Below are 17,730 nucleotides of genomic sequence, written 5' to 3'. Positions count from 1 at the left end.
CAACTCATGCTGTCTTACCTTCTCTCTCAGCCTGCACCTATGGCCTCATAGGAAGTTCCCTGTGATCAGCTGACAGAGGATGAGAAAACTTGGGCCTGGTTTACTGATGGTTCTGCAGGGCATGCAGGCTCCACCTAAAAGTGGACAACTGTAGTACTATAGCTCCTTTCTGGGACATTCCTGAAGGATAATGGTAAAGGGAAATCCTCCCAGCAGGCAGAACTTCAAGCAATGCAACTGGATTTTCATTTTGCTTAGAAAGAGAAAAGGCCTGATGAGTGATTATATGCCAGTTCATGGGCTGTGGCCAATGCTTTGGCTGGATGGTCAGGGACTTGAAAGAAACATGATTAGAAAATTGGTGACAAGGAAGTCTTGGAAAGAGATACATGGATTGACCTCTCTGAATGGGTGAACAATGTGAAGATATTTTTGTCCCATGTGAATGCTCACCAAAGGGTGACCTCAGCAGAGGAAGATTTTTGTAAGTGGCTAGAATAATTTATTCTGTGGATAACAGTTGGCCTCTTTCCCCAGCCACCCCTGTCATTGCCCAGTGAAGTTGAAAAAAGTGGCCCTGGGGGCAGGGATGGAGGTATGCATGGGACTTCCAACATGGACTTCCATTCACCAAGGCTAACTTGACTACCCCCACCGCTGAGTGCTCAATCTGAGCACTGAGATTGAGTGACATGACACTCAATCCCTGATGTGACACCATTCCCTGGGGTGATCAGCCAGCTACATGGTGGTAGGTTGATTACACTGCACCATACGTCTGTCATGGAAGGGACAACGTTTTGTTATTGGAATAGACACTCTGGATATGGATTTGCTTTCCCTGCACACAATGCTTCTGCCAAAACTACCATCCGTGGACTTAGAGAATGCCTTATCCACCATCATGGTATTCCACACAGCATTGCTTCTGTTCAAAGAACTCATTTGATAGCAGAGGAAGTGCAGCAGTGGGCCCATGCTCATGTAATTCACTGATGTTACCATGTTCCCCACCCTCCTGAAGCAGCTTGATAGAATGGAAGAATGGCTTTTCGAAGACTCAGTTATTGGGCTAGCTAGGTGGCAGTCCCTTGCAGTGCTGGGAAAAAGTTCTCCAGGAGGCTTATATGCTCTGAATTAAGGTCCAATATACAGTGCTGTTTCTCCCATAGCCAGGAATCACAGGTATCTAGGAGTAGAAATGAGAGTGGCACCCCTAGTGACCCACTAGTAAAATTTTCGCTACCTGTCCTCATGACCTTATGCTCTACTAGCCTACAGGTCTTAGTTCCAAAGGGAGAAATGCTTCTACTAGGAGACAAAATAATAATTCCATGGAACTGGAAATTAATACTGCCACTCAGCCACTTTGAGCTCCTCATGCCTCTGGGTCAACAGGGAAAGAAGAGTTTTACTGGGCTGACTGGGGTGATTTATCCTGACTACCAAAGGGAAATTGAGGAATTCCCTGGCGGCCCAGTGGTTAAGACTTGGCGTTTTCACTGGAGGGGCCCATGTTCGATCCCTGGTCAGGGAACTGGGATGCTGCAAGCTGCACGGTGCAGACAAAAACAGCAGCAACAACAACAAAACAAACAAACAAAGGGAAATTGGACTACTCCACAACACAGATATGTTTGGGATACAAGATATCCCACAGGGTGTCTCTTAGTATTACCATGCCTATGATTAAAGTTAGTGGGAAAAAAAAAAAGTCAGTGGAAAACTATAACAACTCAATTCAGGCAGGATTACTAATGCCCCAGGACCCTTCAGGCATGAAGATTTGGGCCACTCCAACAAATAAAGAACTGTGACTAGCTGAAGTCCTTGCTGAGGGCAACAGGAACACCATATGGGAGTGGAAGAAGGTAGTTCTAAATACCATCGGCAACCACATAACCAGTTACAGAAACGAGGACTGTATTTGTCGAGTATTTCTTCCTTATGTTATTATTATTCATGTGTGTGTGTCTTGAGCAAATATCTTTGTTTTCTTCTGTCTCATTCCTTTATCATGTAACATAGTCATGTAACATTATTGACTTTATGTCATAGTATTTATCGTTGACTTTATAGCATAGTTTTTAAGTTATGGGATATCAGGAAGAAGAATAAACATCACCCAAGGACTTTGCATCCTCTTCTGGGGAAAGGGTTAGGATGTTTTCAGTTGTCTGCAGGAGAGTTGTATCATGTTAGGCAAAATTATGACCTTGTTATTGTCTTTATTTGATTATTAAATTTGAGGAGAGGCATACGAGTGCCAACTAGACAAGGGGTGGACTTGTGATGGTTATGTGTTAACGTGACTGGGCCACAGTACACAGATATATGGACAAACATTATTCTGGATGTTTCTGTGAAGGTGTGTTTTGGATACGATTAACATTTAACTCAGTGGACTTTGAGTAAAGCAGATTATGCTATATAACATGTGGGCCTCATTCAATCAGTTGAAGACCTTAATAGAACAAAAACTTTACCTCCCCATAGCAAGACAGAGTTCTGCCAGCTGACTGCCTTTGGACTTAATCTGCAGCTCTTCCCTGGGTCTCCAGTCTGCTGCCCTATCCTGCAGAGTTTGAACTCACCAAGCTTCCATGGTCACGTGAGCCAATCCCTTAAAGTACCTCTCTCTGTCTCTCTGTGGTGTGTGTGTATGTGTGTGTATAGTACAGGTATACCTCATTTTATTGTACTTCATTTTATTGCATTTCACAAATATTCCACTTTTTACAAATTGAAGGTTTGTGACAACCTGCATTGAGGAAAGTCTACTGGTACCATTTTTCTAACACCATTTGCTTATTTCATGTCTCTGTGTCACATTTTACTAATTCTTGCAATATTTCAAATTTTTTCATTATTATTATCTTTGTTATGGTGACCTGTGATCAGTGATCTTTGATGTTACTGTTGTAATTATTTGGGGGCACCATGAAACCTGCCCACATGAGATGGTGAGCTTATTAATAAATGTGGGCATTCTGACTGCTCCATCTACCAGCCATTTCCCCATCTCTCTCCCTCTCCTTGGGCTTCCTTATTTTCTGAGACATACAAATTTTTTTTTTTATATTTCATATTTCAAATTTTATATTTTTTTGAATTTTATTTTATTTATTTTTTATACAACAGGTTCTTATTAGTTATCCATTTTACACATACTAGTGTATATATGTCAATCCCAATCTCCCAATTCATAACGGCCCCCCCCTCACCGCTTTCCCCCCTTGGTGTCTGAGACACAAAAATTTTGAAACAGGGCCAATTAATAATTCTACAGTGGCCTCTGAGTGTTCAAGTGAAAGAAAGGGTCGCATGTCTCTCATGTGAAAAGCTAGAAATAATTAAGCTTAGTGAGGGAGGCATGTCAAAATTTGAGACAGGCTGAAAGCTAGGCCTCCTGTGCCAGTTAGCCAAGTTGTGAATGCAAAGGAAAAGTTTTTGAAGGAAATTACAAGTGCTACTCCAGTGAACACACAAATAAAAAAGTAAAACGGCCTTATTGCTGATATGGAGAAAATTTTAGTGGCCTGGTTAGAAGATTAAACCAGCCACAACATTCCCTTACATCAAAGCCTAATCCACAGGAAGGCCCTAACTCTCTTCAATTCTGTGAAGGCTGAGAGAGGTAAGGAAACTGCAGAGTAAAAGTTTGAAGCTAGCTGAGGTTGGTTCACGAGGTCTAAGGAAAGAAGCCATCTCTATAATGTAAAAGTGCAAGGTGAAGCCACAGTGCTGATGCAGAAGCTGCAGCAAGTTATCCAGAAGATCTAGCGAAGATAATTAATGAAGGTGGCTACACTAAATAACAGAGTTTCAATGTAGATTAAACAGCCTTATATTGGAAGAAGGTGCTGTCTAAGACTCTTATACCTAGGGAGGAGAAGTCAATGCCTGGCTTCAAAGCTTCAAAGGACAGGCAGACTCTCTTGTTAGGGGCTAATGCAGCTGGTGACTTTAATTTGAAACTAGTGCTCGTTTACCATTCTGAAAATCCTAGGACCCTTAAGAATTATGCAAAATCTATTCTGCCTATGGTTTATAAGTGGAACAGCAAAGCCTGGATGATAGAACATCTGTTTATAATATAGTTTATTGAGTAATTAAAGCCCACTGAGACCTACTGCTCAGAAAAATTCCTTTCCAGATATTACTACTCACTGACAATACACCTGGTCATCCAAGAGCTCTGATGGAATGTACAATGAGATTAACGTTTTCATGCCTGTTAACATCCATTCTGCAGTCCATGTATCAAGGAGAAGTTTTGACTTTCAAGTCTTATGACTTAAGAAATATATTTCATAAGGCTATAACTGCCATAGACATTGATTCCTCTGATGGATTTGGGCAAAGTCAATAGAAAATCTTCTGGGGAATTCCCTGGAGTGCAGTGGTTAAGAATCCACCTGCCAATGCAGGGGACATGGATTCAAGCGCTGGTGCAGGAAGATTCCACATGCTGCGGAGCAACTAAGCCTGTGCGCCACAACTGCTGAGCCTGTGCTGTAAATCCTGTGAGCCACAACTACTGAGCCCACGTGTCACAACTACTGAAGCCCGTGTGCCTAGAGCCCGTGCTCTGCAACAAGAGAAGCCACTGCAATAAGAAGCCTGTGCACCGCAACAAAGAGTAGCCGCCTCTTGCCACAACTAAAGAAAGCCCGTGCACAGCAGCAAAGACCCAACACAGCCAAAAATAAATAAATAAAATTTTTTTTTTTTAAAAAGAGAAGAAAACCTTCTGTAAAAGATTCACCATTCTAGATGCTATTAAGAATGTTAAGAAAATATTTGTACTTTATGGGAAGAGGTCAAAACATCAACACTAATAGGAGTTTGGAAGAAGTTGATTTCAACCCTCATGGATGACTTTGAGGGGTTCAAAACTTCAGTGGAGGAAGTAACAGCAGACGTGGTGGAAACAAGAGAGCTAGAATCAGAAGTGGGAGTCTGAAGATGTGACTGCATTGCTGTAACCTCCAGATACAACTTTAATGGATGAAGAGTTGCTTCTTACGGTTGAGGAAAGAAGATGGTTTCTTTTTTCTTCTTTACTTTAAAAAAAATATTTATTTATTTATTTTGGCTACACTGGGTCATGTGGGCTCTTTTTTTAGTTACGGCATGTGGGCACTTAGTTGTGGCATGTGGGCTCTTAGTTGTGGCATGCAGGATCTAGTTCCCTGACCAGGAATCAAACTTGGGCCCCCTGCATTGGGAGCAAGGAGTCTTAACCACTGGACCACCAGGGAACTCCCAAGAAAGTGGTTTCTTGAAATGGAACCTATGCATGGTGAAGATGCTGTGAAGATTTTTAAAATAACAAAGGGTTTAGAATATTACATAAACTCAGTTGATAAAGCAGCAGCAGGATTTAAGAGGACTGATTCCAGTTTTGGAAGAAGTTCTACTGTGGGTAACATGCTTTAAAACAGCATTGCACGCTACAGAGAAATTGTTCACGATGGGAATGCTCAGTTGATGCAGCAAACTTCATCACTGCCTTATTTTTAAAAAATGGTGACAGCCACCCCAGCCTTCAGCAACCTGATCAGTCATCAGATATCAGCAATACGCTCCACCAGCAAAAAGATCACAACTCAATGAAGACTCAAATGATAGCAGTTTTTAGCAGTAAAGTATTTTTAGATTAAGGTGTGTACTTTTTTTTAACAAATAATGCTATCACACACTTAGTAGACTACATGACAGTGTAAATATAACTTTTATATGCACTGGGAAGCCAAAAAATTTGTGTGACTTGCTTTGTTGTGATAGTCACTTTATTGGAGTGGTCTGCAGTATCTCCAAGGTATGCCTGTACACACAGACACACACACACACACACACATCTCTATATATGTAAAGATATATATATGTATACACATAACAAAAATCATGCAGTATTTGTCTTTTTGTGACTGAATTATTCCACTTAGCAGACATCCTCAAGTTTCATTCGTGTTATAGCATATTGCAGAATTTCCTTCCTTTTTAAGGCTGGACAACATTCCGTTGATGGTATATACCACATTATGCTTATCCATGCATCCATTGATGAACACTTGGGCTGTTTCCATGTTTTAGCTATTGTGAATAATGCTGCCATGAAATGGGTGTACAAATATCTCTTCGAGACCCTACTTTCAATTCTTTTGAGTATATACCCAGACGTGGAATTGCTGGGTCATATAGTAATTCCAGTTTTAATTTTTTTTTTTCCAGTTTTAATTTTTTGAGGACCCATCATACTGTTTTCCATAGTAGCTGTACCATTTTACATCCCCACCAACAGTGCACAAGTGTTCTAATTTCTCAACATCCTCATCAACACTTGTTGTTTTCTGTTTTGTGATAACAGCCATCCTAATGGGTATGAGGTGGGTATCTCATTGTAATTTTGATTTGCATTTCCCTTATGATTAGTGATGTTGAACTCCTTTCATGTGCTTATTTGCTATTTGTATATCTTCTTTGGAGAAATATCTATTCAAGTCCTTTGACCATTTTTGAATTGGGTTGGTTTTTTTTTGTTGTTGTTGAGTTTTAGGAGTTCTCTGTATATTCTGAATATTAATCCCTTATCAAATATATGATTTGAAAATATTTTCTCTCGTTCTGTGGGTTACCTTTTTACTCTGTGGATACTGTTTTTTTTAAAAAAAATTTTATTTATTTATTTTTTGTTGTGTTGGGTCTTCGTTTCTGTGTGTGGGCTTTCTCTAGTTGCGGCGAGCGGGGGCCACTCTTCATCACCGTGCGTGGGCCTCTCACTGTCGTGGCCTCTCTTGTTGCGGAGCACAAGCTCCAGACACGCAGGCTCAGTAATTGTGTCTCATGGGCCTAGTTGCTCCGTGGATCTTCCCAGACCAGGGCTCGAAACCGTGTCCCCTGCATTGGCAGGCAGAGTCTCAACCACTGTGCCACCAGGGAAGCCCTGGATACTGTTTCTTGATAAACAACATTTTAAAATTTTCATGAAATCCAATTTGTCTATTTTTTATTTTGTAATGTGTGCCTTTGGTGTCATATCCTGAAATCATTGCCAAATCAAATGTTTTGAAGCTTTTGTCCTTTTTTTTCTAAGAGTTTTATTGTTTTAGGTCTTACATATAGGTCCTTGACCTATTTTGAATTAATATTTGTATAAGGTGTTAGGGTCCAGCTTCATTCTTTTTTGTGTGAATATCCAGTTTTCCCAGCACTATTTGTTGGAAAGATTGTTTCCCCCATTGAATGGTCTTGGCACCCTTGTCAAAAATCATTTAACCATAGATGTTTATTTCTGAGCTCTCTATTCTATTCCATTGGTCTATATGTCTGTCTTTATGCCAATACCATACTGTTTTGATTACCATAGTTTTGTAGTAAGTTTTGAAATCAGGAAGTGTGAGTCTTCCAGTTTTGTTTTTCTTCAAGGTTGTTTTAGGACATATACAGGGTCCCTGGAGACTCCATATGAATTTTAGGATAGGTTTTTTCTATTTCTGCAAAAAATATCATTGGAATTTTGATAGAGATTGCATTGAATCTACAGATTGCTTTGGGTAGTATTGCCATTTTAACAATATTATGTCTTCCAATCCATGAATATGGGATGTGTTCCATTTATTTATATCCTTTTTAATTTCCTTCAGCAATAGTTTGTACTTTTCATTGTATGAGTCTCTCACCTCCTTGGTTAAATTAATTCCTAAGTTTTTTTTTTCTTTTTGGTGCTATTGTAAATGGAATTATTTTTGTAATTTCTTGTCAGATTGTTTATTATTGGTGTATAGAAATGCAGCTGATTTTTTCGTGTTAACTTTTTAATGTGCTATTTTGCCAAATTCATTTATTAGTTCTAAAGCTTTTTTATGGAGTCTTTAGGGTTTTCTACATATGAGATCATATCATCTGCAAACAGAGATAATTTTACTTCTTCCTTTCCAATCTGGATGCCTTTTATTTCTTTTCCTGCCTAATTGTTCTGGCTAGAACTTTCAGTACTATGTTGAACAGAAGTGGTTAAAGTGGGCATCCTTGCCGTATTCCTGTTCTGGAGGCTGGAAAGTACAAGATCAAGGTGCCAGCCTGGTCAGGTGAGGGTCTTCTTCCTGGTTCACAGCCAGTGCCTTTTTTCTGTGTCTTCATATAGTGGAAGGGACTGGGGGGTCTCTGTGGTATCTCTTTTATAAGAGCACTAATCCTTTTCATGAGGGCTGTATTATGTTGCTGTATTATGTTGCCCCCATGGAACTTGAGAACAAGGAGAACTGATGGAAATAAAATGATGCTTATGCTGTTTGCTATGCTGTAAGTGATAAAGTCCTTTGTCTCTGATCCAGGAGTCTCTGTTTTTGGCCACCATCTATGAAGTGGTATCAGTCTAACTTATTAGTTTGTAAGTAGGATAAAATTAACTCTCAGACCTGACAGTTTGCCAAATGGTAATTTTCTATTTTGATCATTCTTTTTTTTTTAACATCTTTATTGGAGTATAATTACTTTACAATGGTGTGTTAGTTTCAGCTGTATAACAAAGTGAATCAGCTATACATGTACATATATCCCCATATCTCCTCCCTCTTGCATCTCCCTCCCACCCTCCCCATCCTACCCCTCTAAGTGGACACAAAGCACTGAGCTGATCTCCCTGCGCTATGTGGCTGCTTCTCACTAGCTATCTATTTTACATTTGGTAGTGTATATATGTCCATGCCACCCTCTCACTTCGTCCCAGCTTACCTTCCCCCTCCCCGTGTCCTCAAGTCCATTCTCTACGTCTGCATCGTTAGTCCTGTTCTGTCCCTAGGTTCTTCAGAACCAATTTTTTTTTTTTAGATTCCATATATATGTGTTAGCATATGGTATTTGTTTTTCTCTTTCTGACTTACTTCACTCTGTGTGACAGTCTCTAGGTCCATCCATCTCACTACAAATAACTCAATTTCGTTTCTTTTTATGGCTGAGTAATATTCCATTGTATATTTGTGCCACATCTTCTTTATCCACTCATCTGTCGATGGACACTTAGGTTGCTTCCATACCCTGTCTATTGTAAACAGAGCTGCAGTGAACATTGTGGTACATGACTCTTTTTGAATTATGGTTTTCTAAGGGTATATGCCCAGTAGTGGGATTGCTGGGTCATATGGTAGTTCTATTTTTAGTTTTTTAAGGAACCTCCATACAGTTCTCCATAGTGGCAGTATCAATTTACATTCCCATCAATAGTGCAAGAGGGTTCCCTTTTCTCCACACGCTCTCCAGGATTTATTGTTTGTAGATTTTTTGATGATGGCCATTCTGACTGGTGTGAGGTGATACCTCATTGTAGTTTTGATTTGCATTTCTCTAATGATTAATGATGTTGAGCATCCTTTCATGTGTTTGTTGCCCATCTGTATGTCTTCTTTGGAGAAATGTCTATTTAGGTCTTCTGCCCATTTTTGGATTGGGCTGTTTGTTTTTTTGATATTGAGCTTCATGAGCTGCTTGTATATTTTGGAGATTAATCCTATGTCCGTTGATTTTGTTTGCAAATATTTTCTCCCATTCTGAGGGTTGTCTTTTCGTCTTGTTTATGGTTTCCTTTGCTATGCAAAAGCTTTTAAGTTTCATTAGTTCCCATTTGTTTATTTTTGTTTTTATTTCCATTTCTCTAGGAGGTGGGTCAAAAGGGATCTTGCTGTGATTTATGTCATAGAGTTTTCTGCCTATGTTTTCCTCTAAGAGTTTTATAGTGTCTGGCCTTACATTTAGGTCTTTAATCCATTTTTTTTTTTTTTTTTTTTTTTTTTTTTTTTTTTTGTGGTACGCGGGCCTCTCACTGTTGTGGCCTCTCCCGTTGAGGAGCACAGGCTCCGGACGCACAGGCTCAGCGGCCATGGCTCACGGGCCCAGCCGCTCCGCGGCACGTGGGATCCTCCCGGACCGGGGCACGAACCCGCGTCCCCTGCATCGGCAGGCGGACTCTCAACCACCGCGCCACCAGGGAAGCCCCTTTAATCCATTTTGAGTTTATTTTTGTGTATGGTGTTAGGGAGTGTTCTAATTTCACTCTTTTATGTGTAGCTGTCCAGTTTTTCCAGCACCACTTATTGAAGAGGCTGTCTTTTCTCCATTGTATATTCTTGCCTCCTTTGTTCTATTTTGATCATTCTTTATGTATTTATGTTAATTGGAATTCTACTGTAAGGAAGATCTTTCCATTCTCCCCTTCTCTCAAGGATTCTTGTTTTATTCTTAGATTGTAGTCAGTTATAGTCTTTATTTTGATCCTCAAATTAGGAGCTCTTCAAGTTGGCTCTTTTGTTTTTTGACTTGTCCCCGTCATTTTCTGAGCACTTTACTTTCTGGCAGCACAGTATAAAATGTTCCAAACGCATCTTGTATTTTCTTAGCCCAAGCCGTGAAACCAGCCATTTCTCCAAAGAGCTCTGGACTTCTTATTGGTTAATCGTATTTGGAAAGTAACGTCTGGATGCTAGGTATGCTTACTGCTACTAGGGTGTCATTGCCACTAGACCCTCTCAGCAGAATATTTGTATGAACACATACACATCTACATCAATCTGCATATATACAAAAACCATCCATTTATACTCATACTTTCAATTCTAATCCAATACCACAAGGTTCATTCTAGTACTTCTGCTTTCCTTATTTGTAACTTCTTTATACAACAGTGAGAAATCATTCAGTATGGTTTTATTTTGCATTTCATGTAAGTGAAATTGAGCTTCTTTCCTATTTTTTGCGGTACACAGGCCTCTCACTGTCGTGGCCTCTCCCGTTGCAGAGCACACGCTCCGGACGTGCAGGCCCAGCGGCCATGGCTCACGGGTCCAGCCGCTCCGTGGCATGTGGGATCTTCCTGGACCGGGGCACGAACCCGCGGCCCCTGCGTTGGCAGGCGGACTCTCAACCACTGCGCCACCAGGGAAGCCCAGGACTTCTTTTTATATTAGGGAAATTAGTTCTGCAAATATTTTTTTCTCACTTCATGATTTGTCTTAAAAAAATGAATGAATTAATTAATTAGTTTTTGGCTGCATAGTTCTTCGTTGCTGTGCCACCAGGGAAGTCCCTTTGTGTTTTTAAATATCAAGGCAGAATGTATAATCAATCACAGCTTTCATTTTTTCTGTGGCCAACAGTTTTCTAGTTTTCTAGTGTGTGTTTTTTGTCTATAGGTAGGATTAGCTGCTCTTTTCTACCATTTTAATAGTAATTTTGTATGAAAGATTGCATTAGACTGCATAACAAAATACCACAGACTAGGTGGCTTAAAAAATAGAATTTTTTTCCCTCAAAGCTCTGCAGCCTAGAAGTCCAAGATCAAGGTGTTGGCAGGTTTGGTTTCTTCCGAGGCCACTCTTCTTGGCTTGCAGGTGGCTGCCTTCTCACTGTGTCCTCACATAGTTTTTTTTCTGTGCACACTCGCATTTCTGGCATCCAAATTTTCTCTTTTTATTAGGACCCCAGTCAGATTAGTTTAGGGCTCAATCTAAAGAACTCATTTTAAATTAATCATCTCTTTAAAGACCTTATCTCCAAATAGAGTCACATTCTGAGGTACTAGGGGTTAGAACTTCAGCATATAAACTTCTGGGGTACACAGTTCGTCTCATAACAAAGGTGTTTGTCACTTTCTTCTTTTTTTTAACATCTTTGTTGGAGTATAATTGCTTTACAATGGTGTGTTATTTTCTGCTGTATCACGAAGTGAATCAGCTATACGTATACATATATCCCCATATCCCCTCCCTCTTGCATCTCCCTCCCACTCTCCCTATCTCACCCCTCTAGGTGGTCACAAAGAACCGAACTGATCTCCCTGTGCTACGAGGCTGCTTCCCACTAGCTATCTATTTTACATTTGGTAGTGTATATATGTCCATGCCACTCTCTCACTTCGTCCCAGCTTACCCTTCTTCTTTCTTTTTTTAATCCATTATTAAATGAATTGTGTTTTCCAACCATTTTCAAGTGTCTTCTGTGAAGGAAGGGCAAGAGAGACCAAGGTAGTTTTCCAGGCTTCACAGTGCAAAGGTTTTCAGCTGCGACAATCAGACTGTCTCATTCAGTGTGGCCCTTTTTGTAGTTTTTGTGTAGCCCTGCTTTCTTTGCTTCTCTGTTCTAAACAGGGCTTTTGCCCCCAACCTGTGCTCTCTGGTATCATCACTAGTCATTGCACACAGGAAACATAGCCCCTGCATTTTAGGTGAGCTCTTTATCTACTTTCTGAGATTTTTATATCTGAGTTTCCCAGACATTCTTTTGGACATTTTGTACCTCCTCTTCCTACTATGTTCCCTATAGCTTTAACCCAACCTCAGTTCTTTTTATCTCTACTTCTGCTCTGATTGTTTAGAACAACAAACATTTTCACTTTCGCATGAACTTCTCATCCTCAGTGAATCTATTTTCTCATTCTCTGGGAGTCTATTTTTGCTGATGTTTTCTGGTATCTGCTGCTGCTGTTTCCCTTAAACACTCCAAGAGTCTCTTGCCATGCAACCTCTGCCCAATTTCAGCTGCTCTTGGGAATCCTTACTCAGGTCTCGTAGTCTCCCCCTGCTCTTTGTCTCCTGGTATTGTGGAATATGGGATTTTCTTTTTTTTTTCCTTCCTATATTTCCCTATTGCTTTATATAATTTATAGGGTGGGGTGGCGGACATTCAGTCATACATAACTGCAGTACCTATATCATAATCATATTGCTTTGTAATGTAAAATTTCCCCATTTTTCTCCACTATAAAGATAGCTGTATATTTTCTCTAATGCCAAAGATAATACATAATGCATAATCATGTAGAAAATTCAAGTCATACAAAACAGTACAAGGAAGAATGAAAATCATTGAGAGGCAACTACTCAACATTTTGGTAAACATTCCAAACGTCTCTCAGTTATACACAGATTTATAAGAATAAGCTCATACTATATATGCTGTTTTGTATTCTGCATTTTTATTCAATAATATGTCCCAAAGTTCTTCTTTATCAATAGATATAGATTTACACCATTTTTTTAAATTATCAGAATTTATTCTTCCAAGCAACTATTATGACCTAAGAGGAGTTACTTTAAATATATTTTAAAATTTTACTGAAGTATAGTTGATATACAATGTTGTGTTAATTTCTGCTGTACAGCAACACGATTCGGTTATACATATATATATTCTTTTTTACGTTCTTTTCCATTATGATTTATCACAGGATATTGAATATAGTTCCCTGTGCTATACAGTAGAACCTTGTTGTTTATCCATCCTATATATAATAGTTTGCATCTGCTAATCCCAAACTCCCAGCCCTTCCCTCCCCCACCCACCCTCCCCCTTGGCAACTACAAGGCTGTTCTCTGTATCTGCGAAACCAAATAAAGTAGAAAGGTAAATTCTTCATTCCTTTTACTCCCCAGGATTAACTACTCCCCAGAATTAACAACTATATGTAGACATAGACATATAATCATATACCGCACATGTTTATAGACATACACAGAGTTTTCTTTGTTCAAAAATGGGAATTAAGCCATATATAATGTTCTGCAACCTGCTTTATTCACATGACATATCATGGGCACATTTTCAGGGTGTGACATTTTGAATGTCAATGTTTACATTAAATTGTATTTTTTCTTTAAGTATATTCTTTTAAAATGTTTACGATGTTTTAATATATTGGCATTTAATGTACTGATATAAAATATTACATGTATTATAAAATATTTTATATATACACAGATACAAAAAAAGTCCTGTATATGCACTGCCCTTAAAATAAAGGAATACTGTCAATACCATTAAAGAACTAAGTCTATTTATACTCTCTTTCCAGTCTCATTTCCTTTTCTGTCCCTAGAGGTAAGTGCCATTCTGAATTTTATGTTATGAGTTATCATTTATGATATTAAGTGATATTATCTTTTTAACGTTTCCAATCAATGACGATTTATATATATACAGTACTGCTGTGAACATTCTCCTATGTGACTCTCAGTACTCATGTATGAGAGTTTCTTCTGAGTGCATTCTTGAGGTGGAATTGCTGGGTCATAGAAAATGTGCAGGTTCAATGTTGCTCAATAATACGATATCGTTTTCTAGAGTGACTGTTCCAACATTCTATATTTTAGAAGGCTATTTGATTAGCACTGAATTACTTAAAAAAATAGTACTTGATTCTAACATAGTTAATCATTAGAAAATTTGTTAGCTTATAAAAATGTGATCTATAGAAAACCTTTCAGGAACACTAGTATTACTTGTATTACTTTTTAATAGCCAGTTATGATTAAAACTTTGCAAAATAACTTGCTGATGTTTTGATTATGACTTCATTATACTATATTGTATTTGGTTTAGGTGTGCTATTTAACATATTACTGAGGAACAACAATAAGCATATTATAATCTGTTTATATAGTTATGCCTTGTCTGATTGTTACATGTATTACTTCCTGATTGTTATATGTATTTGTGACAACCCATTAGCTTCCTCTGGACAACATTTTTTTTTTTTTTAATGTTATGTGTTCTAGCTAAACTGTGCCTACAACACTGCCACCTCCCACCCACAAGTGTTAATACAGGTGTAAATGTGAGGTGGGTACAGGGACCGTAAATAGCTGACAGATTTTATTTGGTATATTTTATCTGAAACCTATTTAATATTAAACATCTATGAAATATGAATAATAGCAAAAATGAACTCTTTTACTGTTTCACATTTATGGTACTTGGGTTTCTTTCCCTCTTGAAATAAATTCTCAGTTACCATTTTATACTTATATACAAGTAAATATTTGGTGTTTAACATCTTGTTTCTTTTATTATACTTATTTTTAAATTACTTATCATAAAATATAAACAAGTTCTTGACTAGACTGTTATTTTAGACCCCTTTATTTTGCCCTCCCCTACTAATTGTATAATCTTTCACCTCATATTTCAAAACATCAAAATTCCTCCTTTCCATCCTTCATCAAAACCATCTCTGGCAGATCTGGGAGAAATTAAACAGGGTGTGCCCCAAACCTGCAAACATATTCTTACTAATGAAATCTGAGAACATTGAACTTCAAAGGCACATGTGACCACGGAGCATCAGGACTTTTGTTTCTGGATAGAATTATGTTTTTTGAGGGGTCCTGTAGCAAAGGGCAGGGATGCTGTGACCGAGCGAGTCTTGCTCCAGCAATTGCGTCCCCTCTGCCTGAATGACCAGTTCTGGAAGGAGCCTGCAGACATGACTGTCAGTATCTGAGGTTTCAGGTTGTATTTTAGGGTAGGACCTCACTGCCCAGCTCCAGCCAGCTGTACCCAAAAGTAAATGTTTGGGGGCGATCACTCTTATTTATTGTAGTCAACATAAAAGTAGCTGGGCAAGTGACACCTAGAAGAAAATAAGATGACAAAAAAAAAAAAAGTGTGCAAAGACTTATTTCGTCACTCACGGTTTTTTGCATTTGCGAATGTAAGTAGTTTTTGAAGTTCTCTTGGGACCTACATTACTACAGCAGCATAAAGCCAAACGTGGATTTCAAAAAAGGTCCCTAAGGGGCTTTCGTTAAGTGCAAAATCAGTGCAGAGGTCCCTCGCTCCTCTCACGTACTCTTATCCCAAGTGGTGGTGGCGGTGGGGAGCGCTTGGGTAGCACTCGAGCTCTGTTGTTCCTCCTCCGCAAAGTGGAGGTGGTGTGGCCCGAGGCTTTGCGAGATAGCGTCCACCGCGGAGTTCAAGTCTAGGTCCGCCAGCGCTGAGCCCCCTGAGGGAGGAGGTGGCGGGCTCAGGGAGTCCCTCCTTCGGGGGCGGGGCCAAGGGCTGCTTCGCTGCCCAGCCCTGCAGAGCGGAGGTCTGCAGGCTCCAGTTTAGTAAAGCGCAGGCAAACCCGGCCAGAAGCCACCGCATTTATCAGCAGATCTTACGATTGTTTGGTAAAGGCTCTGCGGGTCTACACAGGTCACGTCCCTCGGAACTCCGAGACTCCACGTCGGAGCCAGCCCTCGGCCCCCCTGCAGTCGGACGGTTACAGCCGCGGGAGACCTGGAGGCGGTGGCAGCGGCCCAGGAACTAGCAGCAGCGCCCGGGTAAGTCTGGGCATGTGTTTATCTCTCTGCGCCCAACTTTCTGATTACCGGTCTGTCTGTCCTACACTCAGGGCTTCTGTGATTCTACATTTATTTTCCTTAATCGGGATAGATAAAATATTTCATGGGATTCCAAGGCTATTTTTTCATCCGTTTACTTTTGAATGGTTTTCACTTGTTTTATCCCACTGCTGCCTGTTACCAAACAGCATGAATGAATGATGCAATCCTACATAGGGGAGTCATCAGGACAAGGGTAGGAAAATCTCCAGAATTTAGAGTTGCAGTGTCTGACTTCATCAACTTCTTTACCATTAGAATTAGAATTTTAAATATGCACTTACCAGATAAATTGTTGTAAAGGTAGAGCTTCAAGCTGGGAATTAAGTAAATAATTCTTCTATTCATTAAACTTATGTACTATGTTTTCTTTATATGTGACTTGCACGTTGTGTTTATTCTTTAAATATTTGACTGACTGGTATTGGAATGAGGATCAGGGAAGAAAAATTAAATCCAGGATTTCTATACGTTATTACAACTGCCTGGTGTATTTTCAATGTAATGATCATAGTCCTGTCACTTTCATGATGGGAAACAAAGTAGTCCGGACGTTTTAAGTTTTCAGTTTATTTGATACATGCCTAATAACCTTTTTTAAGCTAACGTTTTAGTGATGTATAATTTAATGCAATAATATGCACCCGTTTTACATGTACATTTTGATGAATTTTGACAATGTTGTACACACTTATAATCACCACCACAATAAAACACTTCCATCACCCTTAAGTTTCCTATGGCCTCTTTGCAGTCAGATCCCCCCACTCCTAGCCCTACTGGCCTGATTTTTGTCATAATAGCATTTGTTTGTATTTTCTAGGGTTTCATATAATCAGAATCATATTGTACGTACTCTTTTGTGTCTGGCTTCTTCTGGTCAGTATAATGTTTTCTATATTTATTCATGTTACAGCATCATTAGTAATTCATATTTTTTTATTCCTGAGTAGTGTTCTATTCTAGGGATGTAACACACTGTGTTTATCCATTTATCTGTTGGTGGTCATTCTAGTTTTGGGCTATCATGAATAAAGCTGCTTTTAATATGTTTTTTGGTTTTTTACATACATCTATTTATTTATTGGCCACACCGCACGGCACATGGTATCTTAGTTCCCCGACCATGGATCAAACCCATGCCCCCTGCATTGGAAGTGTGGAATCTTCACTACTGGACCACCAGGGAAGTCCCATACCTTAGCTGCTTCTTTTTTAAAAATATATATTTTTAATTAATTTATTTATTTTTGCCTGTGTTGGGTCTTCCTTGCTGCTCGCGGACTTTCTCTAGTTGCAGCGAGTGGGGGCTACTCTCTGTTGCGGTGCGCAGGCTTCTCATTGCGGTGGCTTCTCTTGTTGAGGAGCACAGGGCTCTAGGCACTCGGGCGTCGGTAGTTGTGGTTCACGGGCTTAGTTGCTCCGCGGCATGCGGGATCTTCCCAGACCAGGGCTCGAAACCATGTCCCCTGCATTGGCAGGCAGATTCTTAACCACTGTGCCACTGGGGAAGCCCCCTGAATATGCTTTCATTTCACTTGAATAAATCTCCAGGAGTGGGATTGCTGACTCT

At 39.6% G+C, this 17,730-nt stretch overlaps 1 protein-coding gene across 4 annotated transcripts in view; it reads left to right on the top strand.

Annotated features, from left to right (window-relative positions):
• The window catches only part of PSPH (phosphoserine phosphatase), a 46,571-nt gene that overhangs the window by 6,088 nt on the left and 22,753 nt on the right, over positions 1-17,730 (top strand). For 3 of the 4 annotated variants that reach the window (XM_059036711.2, XM_067013936.1, XM_067013937.1), the window contains 2 exons: positions 2,497-2,611; positions 15,970-16,097. The gene's annotated coding sequence lies outside the window, so the exon portion shown is untranslated. Of the gene's footprint in view, positions 1-2,496; positions 2,612-15,683; positions 16,098-17,730 lie in introns of those variants that run through there. The other variant, XM_059036710.2, reaches the window with a different exon arrangement.

Source organism: Kogia breviceps, chromosome 14 (genome assembly GCF_026419965.1).
Source record: "Kogia breviceps isolate mKogBre1 chromosome 14, mKogBre1 haplotype 1, whole genome shotgun sequence".
NCBI lineage: Eukaryota > Metazoa > Chordata > Mammalia > Artiodactyla > Physeteridae > Kogia > Kogia breviceps.
Note: the sequence above shows the minus strand (reverse complement) of the source record. Positions and strands in the feature narration are given on the sequence as shown.